The 27,429-nt window shown below is 37.7% G+C and overlaps 1 protein-coding gene across 1 annotated transcript in view; it reads left to right on the top strand.

Annotated features, from left to right (window-relative positions):
• Positions 1-27,429, top strand: part of fbxw7 (F-box and WD repeat domain containing 7) — a 177,781-nt gene that overhangs the window by 10,506 nt on the left and 139,846 nt on the right. The window contains exon 3 of the mRNA XM_048197725.1: positions 25,649-25,704. The gene's annotated coding sequence lies outside the window, so the exon portion shown is untranslated. The remainder of the gene's footprint in view (positions 1-25,648; positions 25,705-27,429) is intronic.

Below are 27,429 nucleotides of genomic sequence, written 5' to 3'. Positions count from 1 at the left end.
TCAGGGGAAATCTAGCGCTGTCAGTCAAGGGAAAACCCCTTAACTGTTAAAAGGATAAGTATTGCAGCGGGCATTTAAACATATTTTTTTTTATTATGAACATAGGACTGACCTGAAGGAAAATGCTAAATCTGAATGCAGGTAATAAACTCGTTTAATCGATGTCTTTCATACAATACTCTTCTTCATAATACAGTAAGCTTCAATGAAGCTTCAATATCAATTGAGAACAAACAGTTTACATTGCTAAGAGTGGTTGCTAATGATGTTGTGTAGTGATACAGAGAACCGTTGGGTGAAGTGGTCATAGCTTTGTTTTATCATAAATAAAACACAGCTATTGACCAATCAGAATCAAGGATAGGAACTAACCATTTTATAAAATTTATTTAATTGTTAAATTAAGGTTTATACATGTTAGTTTCCATGACATAATTCAAATGGATTGTTTCGTTTCGTTGACATAGTTGGCTAAGTGTCAAATATTTACCACAGAGTCCGACCAAGATGTGGACAAGCTCGCTCCACAACACCAACTCAAAATGGAAAACGTTTTCAGCGTTTTGGCCTTAAATTTACATGACAGCAGCGTTTTGGGGGCCTGAAAACGCAAACTTTTGAAAAGTGGTTTCAAAGTGAAAGTTTTTGAAAACGATAGTTAATCGTCACCATGTAAACAACAAAATGTGAATTTGTGAAAAAGGTGACATCATGCGCATGCGTATTATGTTTTCAGTCTATAGGTGTGTAGTGTTTCTTTATAATACAGTGTTTTTAATCATTTTTGCTGATCCATGTGAACGTGGATAGTTTTGATAACGTTGCAGTCTGTACGTGAAAACACAAAGGAAAAAGTTTTCCAATGGTTTTTAGTACATCGTTGTCGGGTAAAGTACCCTAAATGCAGAGAGGCTTCACTTGTTCTCTGGCAAAAGAGAAACAGCTCATTTTTATTTTATTTTATTTTAACCAACAAGCAAAGCGCAAACAAAAAGGCATTCCTTCTGGTGCCTTCAGTGTTTGACTTCCCTCACTCATTTTCATTCATTACTCTAAGTGAACTAGGCCTTTATCAGTGGACTATTGTAGGGAATCGTGAATGAGGGTATGGGGGGCAATTTCAAACACGGCACTAGTGATCCTGTAGACCTTGATTAGCTGGTCCAGGTGTGTTTAATTGGTGTTGCAGCTGATGATTTGGTCAAGTGCACCTGGGAATCTCAAGTTCTTTATTAAGACATGACACATTCAAGCCTGAAACATAACATGGCCTCAACAAAATGATGTAATTATATGGTGAAGGTGAACAATGAACCCAAATAACTACATCTAAATTCAAAATGCTGAAAAATATGCATTTCTGCCACTCATTTATAGTTGGTATCACGACTTAATTTGTTACATAAAGCAAACCGTGAAAATTGAGTAGTTAACTTTACATCATTCATTACAGACATGCTTTCCACACACTGATCTTTATGTGTATAAATATTATAGATATATTCTATATTATAGATCAGTGTTTCCACAATGTTTTCAAACTTACACGCCTCTTCCAATGTAAAGCTTCAATCAATTTGGTTATTTTCAGCTATATTTGGTAACTTGGATTTCCAACTTGTCTGGAACACAGAATTAATGGAACTCTTTGAGATCGGAAGTGGGAAATTTCAGCTGGAGTTTTCCCACTACTGACAGCTGGAACAAGAAATTAGACTTGCATGTTTTTTTCATGAGAGAATTCACCCAAAAAACAACATTGTCATTTACCCTCCTGTCATTCCAGGCAATACATGCATTGTTTTCTTCTGTGGGACACAAAAGAAGATATTTTCAATACAATGCAAGTCAGTGGGGTCCAGCGTTGTTTTAGACCCTAATCACTTTCAGTGTATGGACAATGACAATTCATTACATTACAAACAATACATTCTTCAAAATACCTTTTTTTGTGTGTGTGTGTTCTGCAGAAGAAAAGGTCATACAGGCTTGAAATGACATGGGTGAACTATCCTTTTTAAGTGAGCTGTAGAAAACGCATGTATCAGTGTTTTATTTTACAAAATGGATTACATTGATTTAATAATTGTTCTTCAGTGAAGCCTTCTGTATGGCTACAGCGAAATAAGGTATGGCATAGCAATAAACACAATTAAACCGTCAAAATATAACAATTTAGATATTAAAAACATGGAAAAATCAACGAAAACAACGTTGGACAGGCAAATCTAGTGGTCTCGCGTATCCAGCCGTTTCGCTTCTGAAATGCTTCTGGTGTGAGTTGACACCGCTCGGAGAACGGAACAAAACCTTGCCGGAGCCGTAACGCGCCGCACACGCGTGCAGTGTAAACAAGGCTTGACACTTATATTTCTCAGATGCTGCATAACTGAATTAAAGTAGCTTGAATGTAGATTCTGGAAAGTGTCTGCTTGTGTATATTTTGATTTGTGAATATTTTGGATTGTGTCCTGGAAAGTGTTCGAGCATTACAGAAAAGCTTTTTCTCTGTCTGTGCATGCTGCTGTATCCACTCTCTCAAAATATAAAAGGATTACCTCCACCAGGGTCTTTTGCTTTAGCTCTCAATATGGCCCATGAGAGGTTGTGAAAGGGTAGCCCTCTGCATTGTCTTGAGCTCTTTGTGTCCTCTGTGTCTTTGTGGTTTCACCCTGGGACCCAACAGCTGCCCTGCCCCCCACCAACTCCCCCGAACATCAGCACGGGAAGAAAAAAAAAAATCTAGTTCCTTCGCTTGGCCCTGTATTCCATGAGACCAAATGCTTTCACAATACTTCACATGAACTATGATCAACAAATGTGAGGTTTATCAGTTTCACATCAGTTTTGGATGACAATAGAATTATCAGGACTTCACGTGGGAACCCCTCATCCACTTCAGGAAAAAGTCTGCCTTCGTCTTAAGTGCCCTTTCACATGACTCACGGCAGGGCCTTAGTCCAAGGCTTCTTTGACTTCCATACAAAAAGTGCTCCAAGTATTGTCATTTGAAGTGCAGTTTTTATAGATATACTAGTTAGCAAGAAAGTGGAAACTGTATACGATATAGTGAAAATGGTCCTAATGCTCCATGCCTATTCCTAGTGGCATAAACAAATTAAAAAGCAGGGTGGCCAATATTTATGCATAATACTGTTTAAAGACAGTAAATGAGATTTGCTGAAATGGAGAACTTGTTTTACACACCGTTTACACAAAATAATTAGGAATTAGTAGAATTAAGAATTGACAAATTGGGCCTATTTGATCAATGATGTAGATCAGCTGACCCGTTTTTGCCTGCTTTCAAACGCTCCTGTGTGTATTTGTGTAAGCGCTCCATGAACAGTGTGATTGATGTCTATTTGCAACATGTTTTTGAAGCGTTGATCATTGTAGCCAATCACAGACATCAGATGAGTGTGTGAACACAACTGCCAATCAGAGGTGTTTACGAATCCGCTCAATAGCGCTCAATGCGTCACATTTTTAAAATTTCAGTACAGACTTGGTATTGTGGTCGGTACTTTTTACAACACTAGTTTACAGTGGTAAAAGCTTCTTTTGTTTATTAAAATGGTTCACTAAAAGGGTCTTTTGGAGAACCTAAAAGAATTCTTCTTTGGCGTCACTTAAAAAAAAAAAAGAACCTGTTGGTACCTTAATTTTATTTATCATATGAGTTGTCTGGTAATCAGTCTCTCGTAGTTAGACTGACATGTAAAGCCGGGGACACACCTAACGATTAGCTGAAACATTCTAAGACTGAACTGAACACGCATACCGATTGTTTCCTTCGACTGGAGCCGATTTATATACTTACACATGGAATTTGAACACCGACTGTAATCACAGACTGAACGCAACTGGCTCTGACTGGACGCGTTTGAGCGCGATCAGTCATAAGTATCAATTTACATTCATAATCGGCCTTACAATCGTTAAGTGTGTGCGCGGCTTAAAGCAACCAATCACAGTTAGTTTTGTTCCGCGTCGTGTTGAGGGGTGTGAAAATTCAAAGTCCGTACAATAACAGTCTGACGTGCATCTAATAAATATACATTCAAGAACATTGTGCAAGTTTACTTCAACAATGGCGACGCAAACTTCACATACTTTTGAAAAATCCAGCGTTTTGTTGATCCTGATAAGCGCCCATTGTCACAGTTGTGAACACAACGACTTTCTGCTTCCAAGAGGGGGTTTGTAGTCACGATGGCTTTGTTTCCCGGGGGACGGTTAAAGAACGCGACATGCGCGTCTCCCGGAAATCCTGTAGAATTCAACCAATCAGATGATGACTTTGAAACTCCTGAAGTGTTTCCCATTTTGTGTGCCTAATACATAAAACGTTCAACCAATGGTCCGTGGACTTCATGTCTGAGGCTGAGACTTGGTAAACTTTGGCTGAGCTTTGAGTGGTCTGCAATTGAAATTGAAAGCAGTTGAAACTGTATGAACCTTTGAGTGCTGCTTGGGTAACACTGTAGCTGATTCTTTTTGTTCTATATAGGGTTTAACACATTGTGGAACATTGATGCAAGTCATATGAAAGGGCCTTTTAGAGTGAGCTGTCTTAATTCTCTTATGCCAGCATTTCTGTCGTTTGGTTCTCTGAGGAAGGTCTTACACCCCCATCTCCTGCCCAACACAATCTTTACACACTCGCACACTGACTGCTGTGATGCAGGACACTTCTTTCAGAAGAAGGGGGCCCCCAGTGAAGGGCTGTTTCCATAGTAACACCTGGCTGTATGAATAGATCTTTGGGGAATCGTGGTCAGTGGCATCCCAGCATCCTCCACTGGCACTGCAGGATGATTCCGATTCAATCAAGCCAACCATCTGCAACACACTTGCTTAGTAAACTCTTTTGGGTCTTTATGTCAAACTCTGGATGTTTTCTGTCATTCTGAGAAGTTTCCAAGAATGTCACTCTGCTTGAAGCCAATGCCTGTTGTGCTTTTTAGGTAATAAACTCACATGTGCCAAATCTTGCATAATTTAGAAGTCTTGAAGGAGCCCGTTGCCTTTAGCACAGTTCTCAGAGCTCATGTGAAACAACCTTTCACTGCTTTGGAGGAACTACATCTTTTGGATTCCAACTTTGCTTGAATAAACAGATTGTCCAAAAACCTTTTTCCTAAAAATGCACCCCTAGAGGTGCTTCTCTGCCCATCTGTCTCTCTCGCTGGCCCACATTCACATCTTCTTTCTACCCTGTTGACACTGAATTATTTACTGTGTGCATCAGAATCCTCAGGTGCTGGAGATCAGACTGCATGTGTCTCTCTACAGAAAGGACAGGCCCATGAAACCTTTCGTTACATGTAGTCACAGGCCCCCGTTTCTTTGCACCAGGGCACTGGAGAAACTTGTCCTTCACTCTCTTTCATCGGGAACAGAAGTTGAAGTGCTTGTCTCTAAGGATCAGGGCTTGTTGTATAGTGTGAGTTTTGTAAATCTGGTATACTTGTACATGGTTGAAGAAATCATGTCTTGTAATACAAATTAATTTGTAGCATTTTACAACAAAGTGCTGTTGATCCATACCATGTATTACATGTTTATGTATTTACATGCTTTTTATGTTACACAGACTTTTCCTGTTGCGTTCAGTTCCGACTGCAAACTCAAATTTACAATCTTTTGTTATGGTGCTGTAGAAAACATTAAGACTGCTTTACAGCCATGAACATTTAACATGTCCCGCCACAATACCTGTGCGATGATTAGCACCTTGACCCACTCTGATGTTAACCAGCATGAACTACATTGGCTTATGGAGATTAGTCAATCGTAACAAGGGTCATTTTACATATCACACTCTTAAAAATAAAGGTTCCAAAATAAGGCTTTTCATAGCGATGCAATAGAGCAATTGTAAGTTATCCAAAGAACCTTTCGGTGAACCTTTTTTTCTTGTTGTGAAGAACATTTTAATCTAAATGTCTTTCCACTATAAAGAACATTTTGCACAATGGAAAGATTCCATGGATGTTAAAGATGGAACCATTAATGCCAATAAAGAACCTTTACTTTTAAGAGTGCCCTGCAATAAAGTCGTTTCCAGCTTTGTCTATTATTAGTGTTCTTATAAAATGTGAAGTTGTATTAATTGACAACTTGGATATTTGAGTTCTCAAGTTCAATCAAGGGAAGTTATTCTAACACTAAATTACACTAATTGCAACGGTCATTTTTTTTTTTTTTTTTTTAATACAGTGTAGAAGTCTTAAAGGTGAACTTCAGTTGAATGCCACATGTAGAATAAGTCCCCTTTAAAGCGCTCTCCATGTGTTGGGTCCATATGTCTGAGGAGATGTTGCTGTATGCAGAGTAATGGGCATCTGGTGGCTCACTCAGACTGACTTAAGGACTATTAGTGAAGATAATCCTATAGAGACAGGGAGTTGAGCCACAAAGCTCTACAGGAAGACAGTCACATTCTCCCTCTCACTTTCTGTCTTCATGTTTTGTGGCTTATTTTTCAAATTCTTTTAAATTTTATGTGGTTTAATAGCATGGCAAAAGAGTTGTCTTTAAAATTTTGATAATTATTTAATATTTAAAATGGGAATACAGCAGATTTGTTCTTGTTTCATAGTAGTTGTCTGCTGTCCATGTAGCACAGACATCCACTTCATTTTGACAGTGAGACCTGCAGTTAACATTTATTACTATTTATTGTTAATTAATACTATAACCCTGTGTCACTACACTAGCCATGTGATTCTGATTTATGAATCATGGCCTTTAGCAGTCAAATTTTTGTACTCTCTGCTCCTCCAAATGTCTATATATATGAATATACAAATGTCTGCTCATCCAGTCAACTAAGCCCAGGTTGACTTACAGATAAAAAAAATATTACTATATCAATTTTATTTTGTATGTTGCAGCATTTGTCTTGTTAAAGGGTTAGTTCACCCAAAAATGTTATCATTATTTACTGTGTCGTTTTAAGCCCGTAAGACCTTGGTTCATCACCGGAACACAAATTAAGATATTTTTTTGATAAAATCCGATGGCTCAGTGAGGCCTTCATTCCCAGCAAGTTAGTTTCCTTTTTCAATGCCCAGAAAGGTACTAAACCATATTTAAAACAGTTCATGTGATTACAGTGGTTCAACAATAATATTATAAAGCGACGAGAATACTTTTTGTGCTCCAAAAAACAAAATGAGTTATTTAACAGTATCTAGTGATGGACTTCAAAATACTGCTTCATGAAGCTTCGAAGCTTTATGGATCTTTTTTTTTTTTTTTTTTTTTTTTTTTTTTTTTCAAATCAGTGGTTTCGGGCACCAAAATCACATGATTTCAGTAAGCGAGGCTTTGTTACGTAATCAGTGTTTTGAAATTTCAATGGCTCAACGTGACTTTGGCAGTTTGATGCACGCTCTGAACCACTGATTCGCAACAAAAGATTTGTAAAGCTTTGAAGCTTTATAAAGCAGTGTTTTGAAATCGGCCATCACTAGATATTGTTGAATAATTCGTTTAGTTTTTTTGGTGCACAAAAAGTATTTATAATAAGTCACTTTATAATATTTAAAACGGTTCATGTGAGTACAGCAGTTCAATCTTAATGTTTTTAGTACCTTTCTCGGCATTGAAAAAGAAAATTAACTTGCTGACAATGGAGGCCTCAGTAAGCCATCGGATTTTATCAAAAATATCTTCATTTGTGTTCAGGAGATTAATGAAGGTCTTACGGTTGTGGAACGACATGAGGGTGAGTGAGTAATGACAGAATTTTCATTTTTGGGTGAACTAACCCTTTAAATGTAAAATAAAATTTTATTAGGGCTGCATGATATTGGAAACAAAACTGAGATGTGATATATATTGTGGTTTGTATAAAAATACAGGAATTTTTACCAGATGACTTAAAAGAATGGAAAGAATTATTCCAGAATAATTGGGGTGATTTTATTGGGGATTGCATCTGCATAGAAGGAAAAACAAAAAAAAACAAATTAAAATTAAAAAGCTGAATAATTGCTTTTTACTCAGAAGACTCTTTGATTCTTCTGAGTAAAGCCATCCTATCCTTTTTAGGGATAAAAGATTTGGAGAAAATATGTATACACTTTGGTTTACACTTTACAAGAACCCATTCAAACCTCTTTCAGTGACAAAGTGAACAGTTTAAAAAAAAATCTCTTTCCGCTTGAGTTTTCATAGGCCACATTTTCACTGTTTTGACCCATTCAATATGACTAAAATGATTTTTATTGTAATTATAAAAAAAAAGAAATATTTTTACTACTGTATACTGTTAAAATAGAAAATTAAGTATTTAATAAAATAATTTAGTACAACTAAAATTTTAATAGTGATTTTTATAATACTGCTTAATTTAATTTTGTAATGTTAAACCATCAAGCTTTTATTTTGGTGGAATTTTAGCAAATAAATACATGCACTACCAGTTTCATAATGAAGTAATTATGTAATAAGTGGGATAATATGCTAAAAAATGGTTAATTTAGCCATGTAAACAAAATGGTGAATCTTACTTAAAAAAAAAAAACAAAAAAAAAAAACACACAAAACATGGTTACCATGGTACATCTTATAAGGCATATGAATATAGCTATTTTTACCTTTTTAATTATATCTGTCTGCCACCCTTTGAATGCAGACAATAACAATCATCCTTCCATTCATCTTCTTGAATAGAGTTGCAACAGATGCTTGATTGTTGAAATACAGCAAATACTGTAGACAGTCTTCCTTTTCCCCCCACCAGAAGCCATAGGCAAAACCACTCTCTAATGTATTTGTGGCATTTTTTTTATTTTTATTTTTTCCCTCTTTTTTTTTTTAAAACCATGAATCAAACTGGTGTTTGCCTAGCTGGAGAGTTGGCCTTGGGATATATGCTAACTGGCATCTTTGTGTTCCTGTATGTGCCGTATGTGTGTGCGTCTGTGTCTGCCTACATTTACTTAACCAGCCTGTTTCCTCTCGCCTGTAGTCTGTGGCTCAGCACATCAAAGGCTGTCTCTCTGCAGAGCCTGAGATAACAGTGTAGCGTAAACCCTGCTGCTCTGCTAAGCTTTTCCAGAGTCTTTCCACTGCCCTCGGGCGCACCCACTACCTCTTTTGTCTGCCTGAAGCCTTGGGAAAGATGTGCGTGTGTGCGATGGTGTTTGGCTGGCTGCGCACCCTAGGTAGAGTTTGTATGGTGCAGGCGTTTGCCAATATTTCCTCCGTCTTATCCAACGAGAGGCATGTGCGTGCGGGCACGTGTCTGTTTGTTTGCTGACCTGCCAATCCTCTGTTGTCCTCTCCGTCTGGATAGCTGTTGTTCATTCTGCTGTAAGCCAGACTGCTTTGCTGTTTTTTGCTCATGTATATACAGAAGCTGTTTCTCAGCCTACTGAGTTGCTGGCTTGGGTTTTTGGGCATCGTAAGAACATAATTTGTTTGGCACTGCAAATAATGTGCCTATGATGCCTAAAATGCTGTATAGTGGGAATGTCAAGGGTTCTGATTTTATACTTTAATGTTATTTTTAAATCAGGATTATATCAGAAAAATCTGAAAAATTATATATGTTCTAGTTTCTAGGGATTTTTCTAGTTGACTAGAAGTCATTCATTTAAGCGATTAGTTGGCTAATCGCATGTTTATATTAATCAAATTACTTAACTATATACTGAGGAGAATACTAAAGCATAATGAGCGTTTAATAAATTATATATATTATATAGATGTAATATAGCCTATATAGCAACATTTTCTTGTTATTGTGAGTTTACACACATAAAAGTAGACTCTTTACACTTTTGAATCATGCATTACTCTTATCTTTCTGTTATCGGAGAAAGTGCAAGTGATCGCACCAGCGCCTCCATGTCACGCAATAAGTGTATTAGTACTTCAGCTTACACACTCTGCACAAACACTTGGATATGTGCCTAATAATAGTGCACATTTGCGTAGGTTAACGTTAGCGCAAGTGGCCAGGTTGCTATTACTTGCATGTTTTAGATAAGCCATATTTGAGGCCGATGGATGATAGGCAAATGTTTGGATTTCCTGCCTGACATACTGCAGTTACCAAGGAACAAGGACCCATCGTTAACGGTAAATCTGTCCCTCATGGACTTTTTTTTTTTTTTTTTTCCTCCGACTAACCGACTAATACAAATTTTGTTTGACTAAGCCTCTTGTAGTTAACTAATGATTAGTCTATTATTAAGGGGCAGCACTACTAGTTCACTATTATGGAAGTTTACCTAACTAATGACAACTTTTGCTTCTGAGAACCCAGAAAAAGTGAAAATGGTCCGTTGATATCTATACTGAGATTTTCTTGTCTATGTAGAGAGCTCACTAGTTTTTGAGACAGTCACTGTCTCTGGCACAATGTAAAGGGCTCTTTGGTATATTAAAGGCTGAACTTCCACCACACACCTCTTTGTTCCTGGAGCCATTATGTTTTGCTGATGTTTTTCTCTCGTGAGCTCTAGCCAGTGTCTTATTCTTCAGTCCTGGTGGTCATTGTGAGGAGGAGCTTTGGGGGAGTCTACGTGGCCTGGTAGACGTCTGCTTTGCTTTGCTGTTAACTGCAGCACCTTCGGCGTCTCTCACTGCTACAGTATAAAGGTCACTGGGTTTTCACCACTGGATGCCATTATTCAAAACAGGGGATTCTCTTTTTCTAAAACTTAAGATGTTAGAAACGTATGCTGACAGGAGTAATCACTAAAAAAAAGATTCACAGTCCTTTAATGTCCATAATGGGCCATGTTTTTGAGGGAAATTATTTTTCACTGGGAAACGTTAACTGTTATTTTACCCATTGCAAATTCACTGAATGGACTCATGTTAGGCTATAGTGTTATTGTTTAATATTGTCCACACCAAATTACATAAGTTTCAGCAGTGGAAAAATGTTATGAAATACTAAACTTTTGTATTGTGCTCTAAAATTGTGCACAACTGGACCATGGACATTTATTAATGCAATAAGTTTTGATTCTTTACTTAATGTACAGTTGGTGTAATCTACTAAAAGTCTACAATATACCTTCCCTTCAGTCTTAGACTGAATATAAAGCTTGACTATGAAGTTTTGTCCCTCAGAACACTTTCATATAAGAAACCTCTGTTACTGATTTCTCATTTGATGCCACAAATCATTTTTCATGAAGCAGAATGAAAACACACACCCATTGTCCTCTGGCACACTTTTTTTTTCCTGACTAGATAAACATCTGACACCTGTATGCACACCACGGTTACCATGGCAACCAGGCCCCCAACACTTGATGTGCCTTTGATTTCCTGTGGGACTTCACAGCTTTGTAATCAACATGGGAATCTGTGGTACCTTTTACCTCTCCAGTGTTTCTCCTGTGTAATCAGACCATCTTCTCAGAGGAAGCAGATCCACTGGTTCAATGCTCAGTTGATTTTTGTTCAGTTGAAATCTCAATTATAAAATACATGTTTTTATTTTAGTCTTGAGTCCATTACTCCAAGTTTCCAATTCAATTGAACACTTAAAGTAGACCTTCAAAGTTGAGTTTGTTGCTTGATCTGCTGTGGAGTTATTCAACACTGACATTTAAAATGTACGTTTATTTTGATCTATTGAGAGTCCAGGCTGGGCGCCGTGGGTTGTCATGGGAAGTGCTTGAGTGCATCTCTGCATCTGCTCAGAGTTTGGGTTACTTATGTTCATTTGGGAACGCAACATTCGTTGGCCATTTTCACAAACTTGTAATGAGAACTGTTGTCAACAAAAGAGAGGGGCTCCCTGTGGATAGTAAGGACTATTTATTTATTTATTTATTTATTTTTTTGTATGCTGTTTTGTAGATCAATGTATTATCTATTACCTTGTTTCTAATGCAAATGTTCTTGAGATTTTAAAGATCAAATTCATGTCACTTAATAGAAACTAGCCAAAATGGACAAATGAATAGATGTAACAAAACCATGAACTGTGAGATAAAAGAAAATACATCCCAGACTAATACATGTTTCCATGCAATCAGAATAAACGTGGCTTTGTGTAGTGAATTTATTAGCTATTGAAATATGCTGGCAATAAATAATTGTTGTCGGTATGTAATCTGGGTCCTGAAGCAAAACCTTATTCGGGCATTTTAATGTGGAGCCTACCCCAATAATTTCAACTTCACTATCTTAAATTATGAATTTTAATACTTTATTACTAAGTAGTATTAATGTGAAATGTTTTGAGTGGCCCTATCAGACTTTTTTTAGGAAATTGCTGCAATTTTTTTTTTTTTTTTTACTTTGCTTTCATTGTCGGAGGGTAATATCTGAGTGGAGGCCTTCAGCATGACGTGGACAATGCTTCAATCCCCACAGGACACTGTAGGTCCAAGATCAGTGATGAAAAGCTTTGATTAGGCTTGACCACAGGATGTGGATAAACTCAGTGAGATTCTCCAAACTGTCTGTTTACATGAAAACAAGAATTGGGTGTATGTCTACATCATGTCAATTGTTTGCCATTCTGTGGTTCCTCTCCTTTGGTTTAACTGTTCTCTGGAGCATTTGTTGAGTGTACATCCAGAATCTGCAGCACCAAAGTCACTTTCAGGCAAGTCATCTCACTCTGCGGCCATCTTTGAAATGCCTCTCGGGCAGCTATTTTAGTCATGCAAGTGCAGCTCCTATCTCTTTGAATGGGGAAATATCAATTTTTCCAAAGCTGATCACCAAGCTTACAATTAAATTTCATATCACCAATAAAATCTGATAACTGTTTAATAAATGTTGTTTCTAAATAATCAAAACCATGAAAGAAAAAGAAAGCATTTTCAGGCTGGACCAGCCAATGCGCGTACACAGTCCTCATTGCACATCTCAGAACACTGACTGTTTCTATAGCAACCGGAGCTTCCAATGTCAGCTGCAGTGATGCAGTCACTACCGATTGGCGATTGGCTCTTTTACTTAGAAGGCGGGACTTATTCCGCCATATTGCCCGTTGCACTTTCTCCCATTCATAGTAATACGAGTGCACTGTCTTTGTATATCTAAAGTCTTTGGCAGCACTCAGAATAGCAGATGAGAGTTCAGCTGAATGAATGCAAGTATTAGTTGTACATCAGACATCAGGTTAGTGTCTAGACCGCAGACAGTAGGGTTTGCAGTGTCTATTCCCACAGTTCTCCTTTCCCAATCAGGACCACATTGGACAATGAGCACCAGTGTGTGTCCAGTGATCTGGGGAGGGTTCTCAAAAAGCTTTTCGCCTGACCGTTCTACCTTTCCTCAGAGCACTGAAAGAAACCCCTGTTCTCCTGTAGAGTAGGAGAGAGACGGACAGATTCAGAGGAGACTGTCTGACTTTGAAAGGTGCTTCGTCAGGAAATGAGTATTCTAAGATTAAGACCGACACATTAAGAGCGACCATCTCTGTTTTTGAAACCTAGTAATGCCCTGCTGTCCGCTTTTTGAAGTTTAAGTTTGTAGGCATTCTGTCCTTCATTGGACAGACGTACACTATCACCAACGTAAAATGTGTATGTATATAATGGCTAAAGTACTGCAGTGTACTGTACCACTCATTTTTTTGTACCTAGAGTTTGAGCTGCCGATATGCTAGAATCATACCCTGGTACTGTGAACGGCAAAACAGAGCTGCCACACTGCCTGCACAAACACCGGGATGTGCAATGTTTGATTTTAGACTGTTTATAGTCAGGTAAACAACACGTAGCAGCATTACATCACTGTTCGTTCCTTAAGTCTGTGGAAACATGCAGCCAGTTCACGACAGACTTCAGTTCGCCTGGCCAAGAACAAGCTCTAGCTCCAGAACGCTAACAATTCTGGTGGAAAAGAGCTATCAATGGGTTGAACTCAGGAACCATAACAGTACAATTTGTGAATTTAATCTTTCAGACCAGCTTTGTGAACTAAACCAACAGATACATTCAAAAGGTTCGATTCAAATGAACTGTTCTTTCACAAGCTGAACAACTCTACTTCTCTCATGATTTTGCAGGGATTAAGATTCAGATGTGCAGTGAATAATGACCTAAATTTGGGGTCTGTTTTCTCGCACAAAGCTTGCATATGATTACAAAAGCTCTGGAATATAGAACACAAGTGAATTGTGGACCACTTTTATGATTCTTTCATGGTGCTTTTAATCTTTTTTTTTGGCTTCAAGTAAAGTGCAAAATCTACAATGACATGATTGTGAATGACATGGTGATGCAGAGTCACTTAACATCAGCTGTTTGGAGCAGACGGTGCAATTTCCCAGCAATCAGCCCTGGAATTTGCTCAAGCTTTCCTCCATGTTACCTTTCTTATATATCTGAGCAAATTTCTGAGCACTCTTTCATCGCTTTCCCTTCCCTCATCTCTCACTCTCTCTTTTTGTGTGCTTATTGCTTCATTCAGCCTAGCTCACTTGCAAGATGCTTTAAACTCAGAAGACACTGTCTTGAATTTCAGCCACTGAAATTGCTCTCCCCCACCGTGGTGGAAATGTAATATAGCAGCAACACCCCCATCCCCCCCACTCCCTCCGTCTCCACTTAGAGTTTTAGGGAATTGATGACTAGCTGTTGATGGATTTAAAGACAATGGAGGCTTTCCATTTTTCGAATGACTCTGAGCTGTACTTGGGACTACCTCTTTGTGCATGCTGCCAGTCATGGCCACGTTCAAACAAAATGTTTCATGGCCTGCGGTCTTTTTTTTTTTTTTTTTTTTTTTTTTTAGTTTCTCATGACTATAAATTTGTAGAGATTAAGTTATAAGTAGTGTGTTGTAGTTCTCAAATGAAACATGCTAGCCTAATGAATGTGAGTCAGTAATAACGCTATGGAAAAGAAAGGCAAATGTTTTTGCTTGACATCTGTACAGTCATGGCATTTGTAGAGTTATGACATTTTGTAGTTAACTGTTACCGTGGCCAAAATAATTTGTGGTGATATTATATATGAAATCCTTTAATAAAAAAAGTAACATTCATTTGTTTTCTCATTTTTTTTGGCCAGTGAATCACTCTTAAATTATATGTAGGGAGGCGAAGAACAAGTTTACAAAAGTATAGAAAGATAATTTACAGTTAGTGGTTATTTATGCAGACTGGGCTGTCTCACATGCCAACTTTTGAGTGTGATGGTGCTAATCTGTCACCTACTGTTTGTGACAACTTGCACTGGATTTACTATATTATCATATGTGTAGTATTAACATGATCTTGGCGTTTCATTTCATAAATATTAAGGTTATTGTCAGTACCATTGTTGTGACATCCTTGAAAAAGAACATTAAACCAACATGAGTATATAAATGGTAGATTTCAGAGAACTTGGCACTTTTTTTTTAAATATTTTTTTCTTTTTTTACATCAGGGGCACTTATATCATTGACCCGTGTGTTTGAAACATGGTAGGTGTAGGTGTCAAGGTGGATAAAATCGGTTATTAAGTGCAGGCGTTTGCTACTGTGCACCTGGTTCCTTTTTGCCCATAGTCTGCACAGGGAAAACAGACGGCAGAGTCTGTTTATTCATTTTCTCAGATCTAATGAAGACAAATGGCTTTTTGAGACTTCTGGCCCATCTGGATGGCGATCATCTCAGAGGAGGGAGATGATAAGATTACACAGAATAAGAGACATACACTTTTTCTGTTCCCAATCTTCCCCAACCCTTTCCTCCTGTTTCTGACATCAAACTGTTGGGTTTGCTTCACCTCTCCAATGTCTCGCTCTCATCGGCCTGATAGAATGGATGAAAACTTCTCCCAGAGATGTGTGGGGCACTTACAATAACAGTACAGTGGTAAAAGCATCTGAACCTCTCTCCCAGCCGTACAGCCATATGTTTAGCAAACTTGTTTCCTCAATGGGCTCTTTCTAGTCTGTCGTCTGGCTCGGTCTTGAAATAAGAGATGGTCCGATGGAAATGGTCCATGTTATCTGCTCAGTCTATTACTTAATGCATTTCTGTGGCCTGTTAACTCTGATCTCGAGGTAGATATTGCCTTGATAAACTCAACCAGCCCTTTCTAGTAAGAGGCAGTTAATGAAATGTGATTTGGTTAGATGTTTATGTCCTTTGAGGTCTGACATTGACTCTTGAATATACAGTTTCAGATGTTGTCATGGGTTTTTCCATCTTTTTCTTTTTCTTTCAAAAGACATTTTCTCAGTGTTGGACAGCTTGCATGGTGTCCCTTTATGCTTTTTCAGGGAAGGCTTTGCTTTTGAAATGGGTCATTTTGACTCTGGTCAGTGTTTAGTCTTAATGCAGTAGCATGCTAGCCAGACTCGAAACAACTCTATTTTGGTTGAGATGTCAGAATTTCAGACTACTTTTTCTTACCCTCTTCTGTCTCAGATTAAGAATCAGGAAAATTGTTAGGAATTTTAAAATTGTGATTTCCAGGTACGTAAAAGTCACACAAATGCAATAAAATGTTAAATCATGGGCTTTTCTATGGTAAAAGTAAATTTCTCTTATGCTCTGCGTAGTCCATTTGAGCTCAAGATTTACTATGGTATTTAAGATTTAGATTTTGCTTTGTGTTCTTGTTTTTGCTTTCCTTTTTTGATTTTGTTTAGTTTATCTCTTAATTCCAAAGATTGGACATACAAATGGAAATCTTCCCCGGCAATCTCTATAAAAAAGTATTTAGAAGAAAACCCAAAGAACAAGAAATGTATAATTCCACAATCTATTGCTTTATGTTCTGGGCAATGTAATTTAAAAGACAATAATGGACATAATTATGACAACATGCATCTTGAAGCTAATTTGTTTCTGATTTCCAATCAGGCACTGTACAGTGGAACTGTTAAGTTCTATTGCAGACCGATTGTTCATGACGTTGGCAGTGCACTGCACACCAACTTCCTCTGATTCTCCAACTATGTTAACGAGTAAAGAAAACAGCTAGTGAAACCCTGGCCTTAGATTTAGTGATTCTCCTTTAATTTATTAATAATCGTGGCATGGATTGATTCATGTGGACAACAAACCTCATGAGGATGGACTTTCTTTTGTTGATGTACTGAGTGATGCTCTGGAGTGCGTATAGCATTATGCATATACATTGAAATTATGACGGATTATGTTATTAGAGTTTCCCCACAAGGGAGAAGTTGTATCATCTTTGGAATTCCTCCCTCCCTCTTTTGTCTCTCTCACTTTGTTCCACATTTTTTCTCTGCAACTGGAGTAGACACTCGCTGGCCCAACCCAACGCTATCTGAACCTGAACGCACTGTAACCTGAGCCTAGCCGTGAATCTCTGCGGTGGGGCTCACGGTGGAGCTGTGCCATGGGCCACATTGCTTGACTTTATATCATTACATAGACTGTCCGGTTTAGACTACTCCTAATAAAAGCTCCCCTGCTGTGCCGATTTCAGATCATGTACCCCACCCTACCCCAACCCAACAATCTTATGAGAAAAACATGTCCTGGCTGCCTTGAACCAGAGTACCAACATCTCTATGAAGAGGAGCAGGATGGGCGGAGGAAACGAGAGCGCATTCCTCCTTTGATTTATGAATGCTGTTCTCCACTCGCTCCTCCTGATTCACTTCCAGGTGCAGCCGTGCCAGCACTCCTCCTGTGCTTCTGATCGAAGAGCAAGTTTGCTGTTGATCTGTACAGTGACACATTGTCAGACAGATGGTATTGTGTAATTTCTAATTCTTGCAATGGAATTTGCTCTGCACCTTTGTTGTTTTGTGTCTTTCAGTATGATATTTGTTATTTCCTAGTGTAATTAAAAAGCACTAGTGCTTGTAAGTGCAATTTCTTGGTCCACTGGCAGGTTTTTACATTAGTTTTAAACATAATTTTGTTGTGCAGGTATTTAGATTTCGTTTCAGAAAAAGACACATACAGATTAAGAATATGGTAATGTTCTGGTATATAGTTAAGTATTGTGCCACATGCTTTTGATCTGTGTGATCTCCAGATGTTGCGTCCAAATCTTTGCCCATGTCTCAAAGCCCACTTACATTTAATAAGTTTATAATTAATTGCTAACCATTGGCCCCAGGCTTTTGATTAATACACAATTCCTGCCAAACAAAATAGTTTAAAGCTTGATTATGGCAAAAATCATAACTATTATTTTGTTCAATATTGTAATTATGATATATTAACATGATTATGAGCGGGCCATATAACCAAACCTTAATTTATTTAACTATAGTGATCAAGTACATATTTTCTGGAAATAAGATTGCTATGACATCTAAATTTTTGATTCCAGTGAAATTTCACAATTTTCAATACCAATTATTTCGATACCACAACAGAATACTAGGCTAACTAATGCAAGTTAAAAAAAGTCCTCAAATTATTTAAAATAAGTAAACCATCTGTAATACAATAAAAACAAAGAAAGCAAAGTACAAACAATAGGATAAATACAATAGAAAAAAAAGATAAAATTGAAGTTTATGCAAGTCTATAAGTATTCAGCTTAAAGCCTGCTACAGAAATTTAATCAAATGTAAAATAAAACACAGCATAGTCTTAACTGTGAGAATGAATCTGGCTTTGATTCTTATTAAAGCTACTAAAGCAATGTAATCACGAGCAGTGAGTTATTTTCTTGTCTTTTGTTTAATTTAACATTAAAGACACAGTAGCAGTTTTATTAGGCTGCTATCACTTTGAGACCTAATGTATGGATCCAATTGCACATTATTTTCTCCCAACTATTTGTTCACTTAAAACATAACCGACTGGGTTTACACGAATACTTGCCAAGCATGGCATTTTGACTTATTTCTCTGTGTATTTGACCGTCTAGGCATGCTCCCGATGCTCAGTTAATTTTGCTCTGAGCATGTACACAGAAAGCCTAAAAAAAAAAAAACCCCTGAGGAACAGCATGAGTTCTCTTTCGCACTTTTAGTAACACTTTTTAATATCAAGCATACCCCATTTTGCGAAAGTCACCTTACAAGATTTTACTGATTTGCATGTTAAGTTAGGGCCTTTGAGGGGCATTTTTGTAGTATCTTTATTTATTTATTTATTTATTTATTTATTTATTTTTTATTTTTTTTATAGATAAACCTACCTGAGAATATAAGAACTGTTTATTTCATTTGTATCTTTGTTCTACTACTTTTTAACATTCTTTTCTTCAATAGAGAATAGTGAAATTTCAATGTCATCTAGCATTGTCTTACAGCTGCTAACTGCAGTAAAAAATAATTATTTTCAAGATTTTTTTTTTTTTTACTGCCTTTAATTGTGTAATATTTCTCTCATTATTCCACCAAAGCGATTAACATGTAAGGTTTTGTACATGATACTTAATGTACTTAATACTTAATGTACATGATAATCAAATATGTATGTAAAACAGTGAAATAAGGTTATGTATATAATTACAGTGTTAGCCACAAGAACTGAGGAACAATATTTAGTGTAGCATTTTTTTTTTTAAATGTTAAACTGTCCACATTACAGAAATAAATGTTAACATTCCTAACTCACAAGTAGCTTCCCTAACATTCCCGCATGGCTTATCGGAACATAGTGGATCAAATTCTCAGCTATCCAAGCCAAGAATTGACACCCTGTTTAATACTGTGTGCCTCCATGTATGTCCTGTGTATCCACTTGATATAAGAGCACAGAGATCCCCCTTTCTTACAGGCGACTATGAGAACATGTCAGATGAAGAAATCCTAGGTTACAGATTTCATACCTTTACAGGAACTCTTTGTTATGACAACCCTTTTCCCATCCCTCTGCTGCACTCACACTACCTGCTAAGGGTTTTTTTGAGTGAAAGAAGAATGTGAACTAAACTGAACTATACAGTGTGTGAAACTAATAGTGAGGAAGTTGAATTCTGGAAACCTTGTTATAAGGAAAGACATAACAAAGGTTTCCATGAAATTGACCGTTTGTGGACCTGTTTTCTTTAGAACTCTTGCATATTTCTTTAACCTTCACAACCAGTCTTTGGACTTGAACTTCAGTCTTGGTTGATTCCATATATTGATGAAATTCCTTCAAACTGGCACACACATGCGCTTTGAAAACCCAGATCCTGCCATAACATCTGGATTTCTTAGGCTTTTCATAGAGAGAAGTGTGAACTCTTCTCTGGAGAGAAGCAAAGTGTCAGATGTACTTGACCCAGACACCAAGTATTTCTTTCTTGTTGAGAACCCCAGCCGGGGTGGCAAGGTTGTGATTGTTTGTGTAGCACTTATTGCTGCTCTTGCACATCTAGACTACTTTGGCTGGGAATATTCCTCGCAGACCTGTACATTTCAGGGAATTTAATTCTTACTAAGTTACTTTTGGGAGAACCTCTCCTCAACAGTTGGAATACAACCATACAAAAGAGTGCAGGTCATGTTCTGCTCTTAATGCGTTTCACTGGTAGCATTTGATTTTTACTTTTACAATTAGGAATGCACTGATATTACATTTTTTGCCAATGTAATTTTCATGTTAACCAATAATTGACTGATATTATATTTTATACTTTTATTTTTTATTGTTTTACTATTTTGTTATAGTGATTATGCTACAAGCTTGCATAGAATAGTGCAGATTACCTGTAATAAGGTGGGCAGAATGATACAGTTTTTGTCTTTTCAAGGCGGGATAAGTAGTTTTTCAAAAACGCTGTTGGACATTGTTGATATTTGAAATCAACCCAAACAAACACACCACTCTCTTCATTGCTCTGCCTCCAAAAGTCACCCTCCAATCCTAACCACCCTGCTCCGAGTCGGTCTCGAACCACAGCCTGTTCGCTGCTGGCAGGCGAGGCGAGTGCACTGACAATTATGCTAAACACCATATTCTCTAGCAGTCGTCAGTTTGCAGTGGTTTACCTGCAAAACTCTCACCATCTGGCCACTGTAACACACGCAATGCGGATGTCTGAGTGGATGTCTATCACAGCTGTCGTGCAACAAAATAATGCTTCACGAAAAATAAAGCACAGGTGACGAACGAACGACAAGGAAGCGCAAAAAATAAAGTACAGTACACGAGTAAATGCAAACAAGTGTTCGTTGTTGGTCTCCAACAGCACCGCAGCTCCAGACAATGACACTCAAACCCAGTGTTACTCACATGTGAAGTGGAATCAAAGCAGCCTCCGCGTCTGTTTTCAGGCCTTCCCGCTTAGCTCTCTCCAGTGCTGGAAAGCTTTTCTAATATTAACGCTCGTCCTAAAGCGCTTGCCCAGTCATAAACCTTCATTCCAGCGATATTCTTTTGAGCTCTTTTGTATGGTCTCATCTCTTTCTGCTGCTTTTTTTCTCCTTGACCGTTATATGCCCCTAATGCTGATTGGTTACATGTTGTGTCGGCCTGACTAACTTCCAAACAGTTTTTGAAAAACTACTTACCCCACCTTTAATGTTATCCCATTATTTTACTTATACATTCATACTTTTTCCCTTTTTGTTTTCCTTGTCTGTTTACTCATCAGCATGTTTTCTCCTAGTAATGATGGAACTTCTACTGATCTCTACTGAAAAGAAATTTCTGAATAGCACACATGTATTAGCACACTTGCACCATCTTGCATTCATGTACTTGTTTCTCTAAACAAGCCTAGTGTTTGTAGGTTACCGTATAGAACTGATCACCACCAGGTGCAAATCGGTTAGTAATGCTGTCAGACTTGATGTTGAAATGTTCAAAAATACTTTCAGTCTCAGTGGGAAGTGACATTGACGTAACCTCTTAGCTTTGTTATCCCCTATTGTCCTTTATTGTTTACTGGCGCTTTCGTCTACGTTCTAGGTAAGATGTTTGGCATCTAAAACTAGCCTTTTGTAACCCCTTGTGATTCTCCTGGTGACTTCCATCTGGGGGTTGTCAGGAGGTCTCTGGCCCTTATCTAGGATATCTTTTGTACCAGGAGGTTCCTCCGTAGAGGTTCTCTCAATTATGTTAACAGAATATGCTCTCAGTGTACAGCAATGCTAGTGTGCGAAACTCCTCTCTCCAAGTAGAGTATTACATGGCCGCTTTCAAATAACATGACCCTCCTTTGCCCTTTGTTTGAGAGTGTGCATGGGAGCATAACATTACATCACTGGCCCAAGATTAGATGGGTGCAGTGTCACCACTGGAGAGTTCTGTTTCCCTCTTTGATTAGAGTTGGCAAAACTCTCTCTCCATGTATGAAAGTGACAGTGTTTCTGCCAAATTGAAATGTAATTTGTTGTCACAGCAAGAGTCAGTTGTCAGGGTCTTGCAGGCTAATGTAACAGCAGCATGCCTTTATTTAAATGTTTAATAATTGGCTTTACTCAAAGTTTCTCACAGCAGCAGAATACATATGTCAGAGCTGTATTCCTTAATACGGTTATGATTACACACAACTGGTCTTGTACCCGTTTAGTTTTCAGGACTCTCAACCGCGTTCTCAGAAAACCTGCGCTGTGAGACGGAACCAGACAGGACTGCTAGTTGTCTGTCACATCATACAGTGTGAGAGACGCTCTGCGTTGTACAAATGCGTGTCTGCTGTGTTGCGGGTTTTCATGTCTGGTTTCTGTAACTTACAGGGATGGAGATATGCGCGGTTTGTCATCTGAAGGTTTTAGATCCAGTTTCCACTGGAGCTTCTCCCGTCAGTTTTGTGTTCTACGTGCGAATCAAATGCTCCGCTCTCCATCCAAATGTAAAAGCTGCTGGTGGTTAATGAAGATTTGACAGATTATTTAGCAGCCCGATTGGACTCTTGTTGTATAAAAAGTGATCATAAGATTTTTCAGTTTTATGGACGTCGCCATCTTTGACATTACTTTGGTCACTGTCACTGATTACTAGTAAGAGAATACGGGCTTGACTCCCGTAGCACATTCTTACAGACAGTAGGCCTATTTGAATGGGACATTGAGAATCAAGTAAATGTGGTTGTCAATCCCAAAAACTGACAGTGTGAACATAGCCATAGTCTTGAATGAGAAGTGGATCTTTACATGTCTCAAGTTTACGCCTGTACTGGAGAGTTTGTTAGAAAGCCCTTGTGTCCACAGTGAAACAGTGAATCATTCTCAGTGATGCGTAATAAAGAAAATGTCAATATTGAATTTCATGTACACTTTATTTAGCCATGAGCTCTGTCCAGAACAAAGCTTCTTTTCATGTGTATGAACACCAGTCACACTTAGGTAAACTTTCTACATGTCTGAACAGTGGCTTCTCTTATATGGCAAGTCTGAATCATTTTACTGAATGGATTTGATTAATCTAATCGCAATCTAATGGATTTGATTTAATCTAATCATTAATTGTACTCAAAATATCAAACTTGTCTGGTTAGAGAACTTATATGGTGCATATTGAGTTGATTCCAAGTACAGAGAAAAACCCATGGCAGCTGTACTGTACTCGTACTAAAAGCAGGCTGTTATCCAAAGACTGTTCTTTTGTTTCTCTCATCTAATATTCATCACTCTTGCCCAATTCTGTCTCAACCCCCAACCCCCCCCCCCCCCCCCCGGTTGAATTTGTATAAATTTCTTGAGAAAAATCCTGGGAAACTGCAGTAGTTTCAATTTGAGGCACCTCTGTTTCTAGGTGCCTGTAGATGGTCATGTTATCCAGTCTTGCAGTGCTAGAGGTGTGTTGTTTTTTTTTCTTATTCCAGTCTAGTGTCTTTGTCATGTATTAAGCCAGCAGGAAGTTCCCTGTCCTCATGTTACCTCTGGGATCAGAGTGAAAGAAGTTGGAATTTGGGTATGAAAACATTTCTTTTGGTTTGAGTTACAATGAATGGTGTATATGTGCTGGTTTCCTCTCGGTGGCCCCTGTATTCTCTGGTCACGCCTACTGTGTGTTATAGAACAGCATCATGGAGTGCATTTCAGGTCATTCTTATTTTCTGTGTAGTCTGGATGTATGCATGCTCATTCAGAGATCTGCAGCATGATGTTTTTTTTTGTTTGGTTTTGTTCTTTTGTAGGCCAAAACAAACATTTTAGTACTTTTGGTTCCATAGTCCCAAAGCCAAAAATGAGTTTATTTAGGGTACAAAAGAATTTCTGAATAGCACACATGTATTAGCACACTTGCACCATCTTGCATTCATGTACTTGTTTCTCTAAACAAGCCTAGTGTTTGTAGGTTACCGTATAGAACTGATCACCACCAGGTGCAAATCGGTTAGTAATGCTGTCAGACTTGATGTTGAAATGTTCAAAAATGAAATAAGGTCTCAATAAAGCTCAATATATTTTCATGTGTTATTCTATGACATAAAATGGATCACTAATACAATGTTTAAGAATCATAAACTTTTGTGGGTCACAGGGCTTATTTTCTGCATTAATCCAGAAGCTCATAGAAAAATCCTATTGGGTTTTTGTTGACGGAACCAGGGTGATGCTTGCTTTCTGGGTTAGACTACCAAAATATGTCCTCACTGACGTCATACATCATTATTACAAGTCTATATCAACACTGTCAAAATGCCTCATGTTTGACTGGAAAGGAAATGTCTTAGTCGTTAAAACAAGTACGCCATTGCCAAACTATTTGATTGAATACACACTCAGGCATTTAAAGTGAAACTTGGCTTCCCTTAAGATTTTAAAGCTTAACAATTGTTTATCTCCTCCATTGAGTCAGCTGGAAAGCCTAAGTGTTTGCATTCAGAAATGCAGCATGCCAAACTAATGATTTTTCAATGTGGTGTTTTTTTTGTTTTTTTTTTGGTTGGCTCTTCATTTGTCTAGTCTAGATCTAAACTCCTAAATGGTGTAGTGACAAAAACAACCAGAATACAATTTGAGAGCAGTGCCACCAAGATCTACAGCTTTCACTATATTATTTGTCTCTGCTTACATGCATGGATGTGATAAGTAATTTATGGAAAACACTATCAGAAATTGTCACCATTCTGAGTGAGTTTCTTCAATGTGTTGATCATAGTTAAAATTTTTCATATGTATTAGGCCCTGTTGTAATTTGTATACTAACATTTCCCAGCAGAATGTTGCTATATAGGCTACTGGAAGTAGCAACAGATCTTATCTTCCTGTTGTGATGTACGTCTGAGTGAAACGAATTATCAAAAAAGGGGGGAAGAATGTAGGGATAGTTGTTGATTGGATGGAAGCAGATGAAATCAAGCTTGCAGTTGATTGTAAGAGGTGGAGAAGTTCAGCATACATTCATGAATGAATCCTTCACAATATGATCAATAACATGCATGTAGATTGATTTTCTATTTCATGTTGATTCTTTAATAGTAGTCTTATTTATTTTTAACCATCAATGACTCATTTGTGATCTGTTTCATAAGCTATGGCAAATTGAGCAGCCCACCAATAATGTTAGGATATCCAGTATTGACCTGCTAGCTACCAACAGTAAAGTGACATTTCAGTGGTTAATTCTTCAAAGATAGAGCTTTACATGATTATCTCTGACTGGGAGTGTTTATTTTCACTTTCATTTGTATTCTGATTGGGTTTTATTTGAGGGTGGCGATTCACAACTCTTTGTTCTTAGAGATTGTGTACTAGAAATTTGGTGTCACATGTTTTGTTTTCAGGTGGCATTATGGATAAAATTTAAGCAGATGGGTTTTGTGTCATTCCTTTATAAGAACAAGAGGAAATGAGATGGTCTTTAATACCTTCTTTCTCTTTTTCACAGAGGTCAGAGGTGGAGAACCACACTTTAAGGACTCTCGGCAGCCAGACGTTTGAATCGTAAGTAGCTACATGATGTACATGTTTTACCTTCCTTTACTGAAGAAAAGCCTGGATTCAGAACTTCACTACCATTCAAAAGTTTGGGGTTGGTAAGATTTTCTGTGTTTTTGAAAGTCTCTAATGCTCACCAAGGCTGAATTTATTTGATCAAAAATTACAGTAACTTGAGAAACATTACTTATTTTCAATGTTGAAAACAGTTGTGCTACTTAATATCTTTGCAGAAACCAAGATAAATATTATTTACAATATTGTTTGATGAATAGAAAGTTATGTATTTTATAGTTTGATCAATTTACTGCATCCTTGCTGAATAAAAGTTTTTTTTTATTATTATTTCTTACCTTTTAAACTTTTAAAAGGTAGTGTATATTCATATTTTGAGTACTTATATGAATAGTGTATATTCATATTATTAATTAATTAATTTTATTTTATTCATTTTGTGTGTTTGTGGTTTGCCAGAGATGCAGTTAGAGTCTGTGACATGCAACCGTTCTGGTTTGGTTTTATTTGAGCTTATGGGCAGTTTGATGGCAATTAAACTCTCAAGTAGTGGTGGAGTTTTCGATTCATCATAGTGACTCAGATCTTGATTTTGTTCAGATTCATTCACTGATTCCTTCAGTGATTGATACTTCTGAATTTAGCATGTGATTTGAATTTGATTAATCAGCTTTGTTTTATTTCTTTTTATTTGTCTTCATGAAAATGAGTTTCCTTGTTGGTTCTAAATCATTTAGAGATACCTGTGCAATTTATATGCAGCACCTTAACGGTTGCTACAAACACTTTTGTTGAGACGAGCAGTCCGTTCTGAACACTTACCACCATTTGTTGTCTTCTCCCGGATGTGATGGCCGTACCATTCACAGGATGAAAGACGGGAGGAAGAAAATAAAGGTGGAGAGACCCACCCAGCCACCCATTGTCCTTGGTGTTGAAGCAAGGAAGTGAACTTTCACACTTCCCCTCGGTTTATGTCGGTTAAGACTCCCTGTGTGCAGGCCTGAAACACTAAAGAGGGATTTTTGTGAGATGGGCAGCTTCATGTTCAAGGGTCCATGTTTGTTTTTGTGTGTCTGCATTCGCTTGGGGGGTGTTGTGTGCTTGGCCGGTCTTGCAGCTGGTTAATAATGTATGTCTTGTCACGCTTTTGTGAATTAAAGGTAAACTGATATGGTGCAGAGAGGGGCAGCTTTTTCATTGATGAATTTTTAAAGAGCTTCACTGCTAGAGGCCACTGGGCTGTTTATTATACCTTGCTTTAAAAAGATATGTTGAGCCGAGAGAGTCTGCGATAAATTGTAAGAGAACCGACAGGGGTAGAAAGAGGATGACGGTCCCCTAATTTGAAATGTTATATATCAGTGATGAATTATACATAAGCTCTGAACGCAGTGTGAGCTGCGCAATATGATTTGATAAGTTATTTTTTTTTAATCTGCAGGCAGGACAAATGGACTAAAAGAGTGTGAGTCTCAGAGGGATTCCAGCACATAGTATAGGCTAATCCAATGTGAAAAGGCAACATGAAATCCAAATTGACCCTGTGCTTCCTAAATAAATGCTGCTGGTCTTACTGTTTATGGTTTATCTGTGCTCATTATTTTAAATATTAAAGGGATAGTTCACCCAAAAAATTAAAATTCTGTCATTTACTCATCCTTAGTTGTTGAGTATTTCTCTCTTCTGCTGAACACAAAAGAAGATATTTTGAAG

Source organism: Megalobrama amblycephala, linkage group LG7, assembly GCF_018812025.1.
Source record: "Megalobrama amblycephala isolate DHTTF-2021 linkage group LG7, ASM1881202v1, whole genome shotgun sequence".
NCBI classification, from domain to species: domain Eukaryota; kingdom Metazoa; phylum Chordata; class Actinopteri; order Cypriniformes; family Xenocyprididae; genus Megalobrama; species Megalobrama amblycephala.
This window is presented reverse-complemented; position numbering and strand designations above follow the sequence as displayed.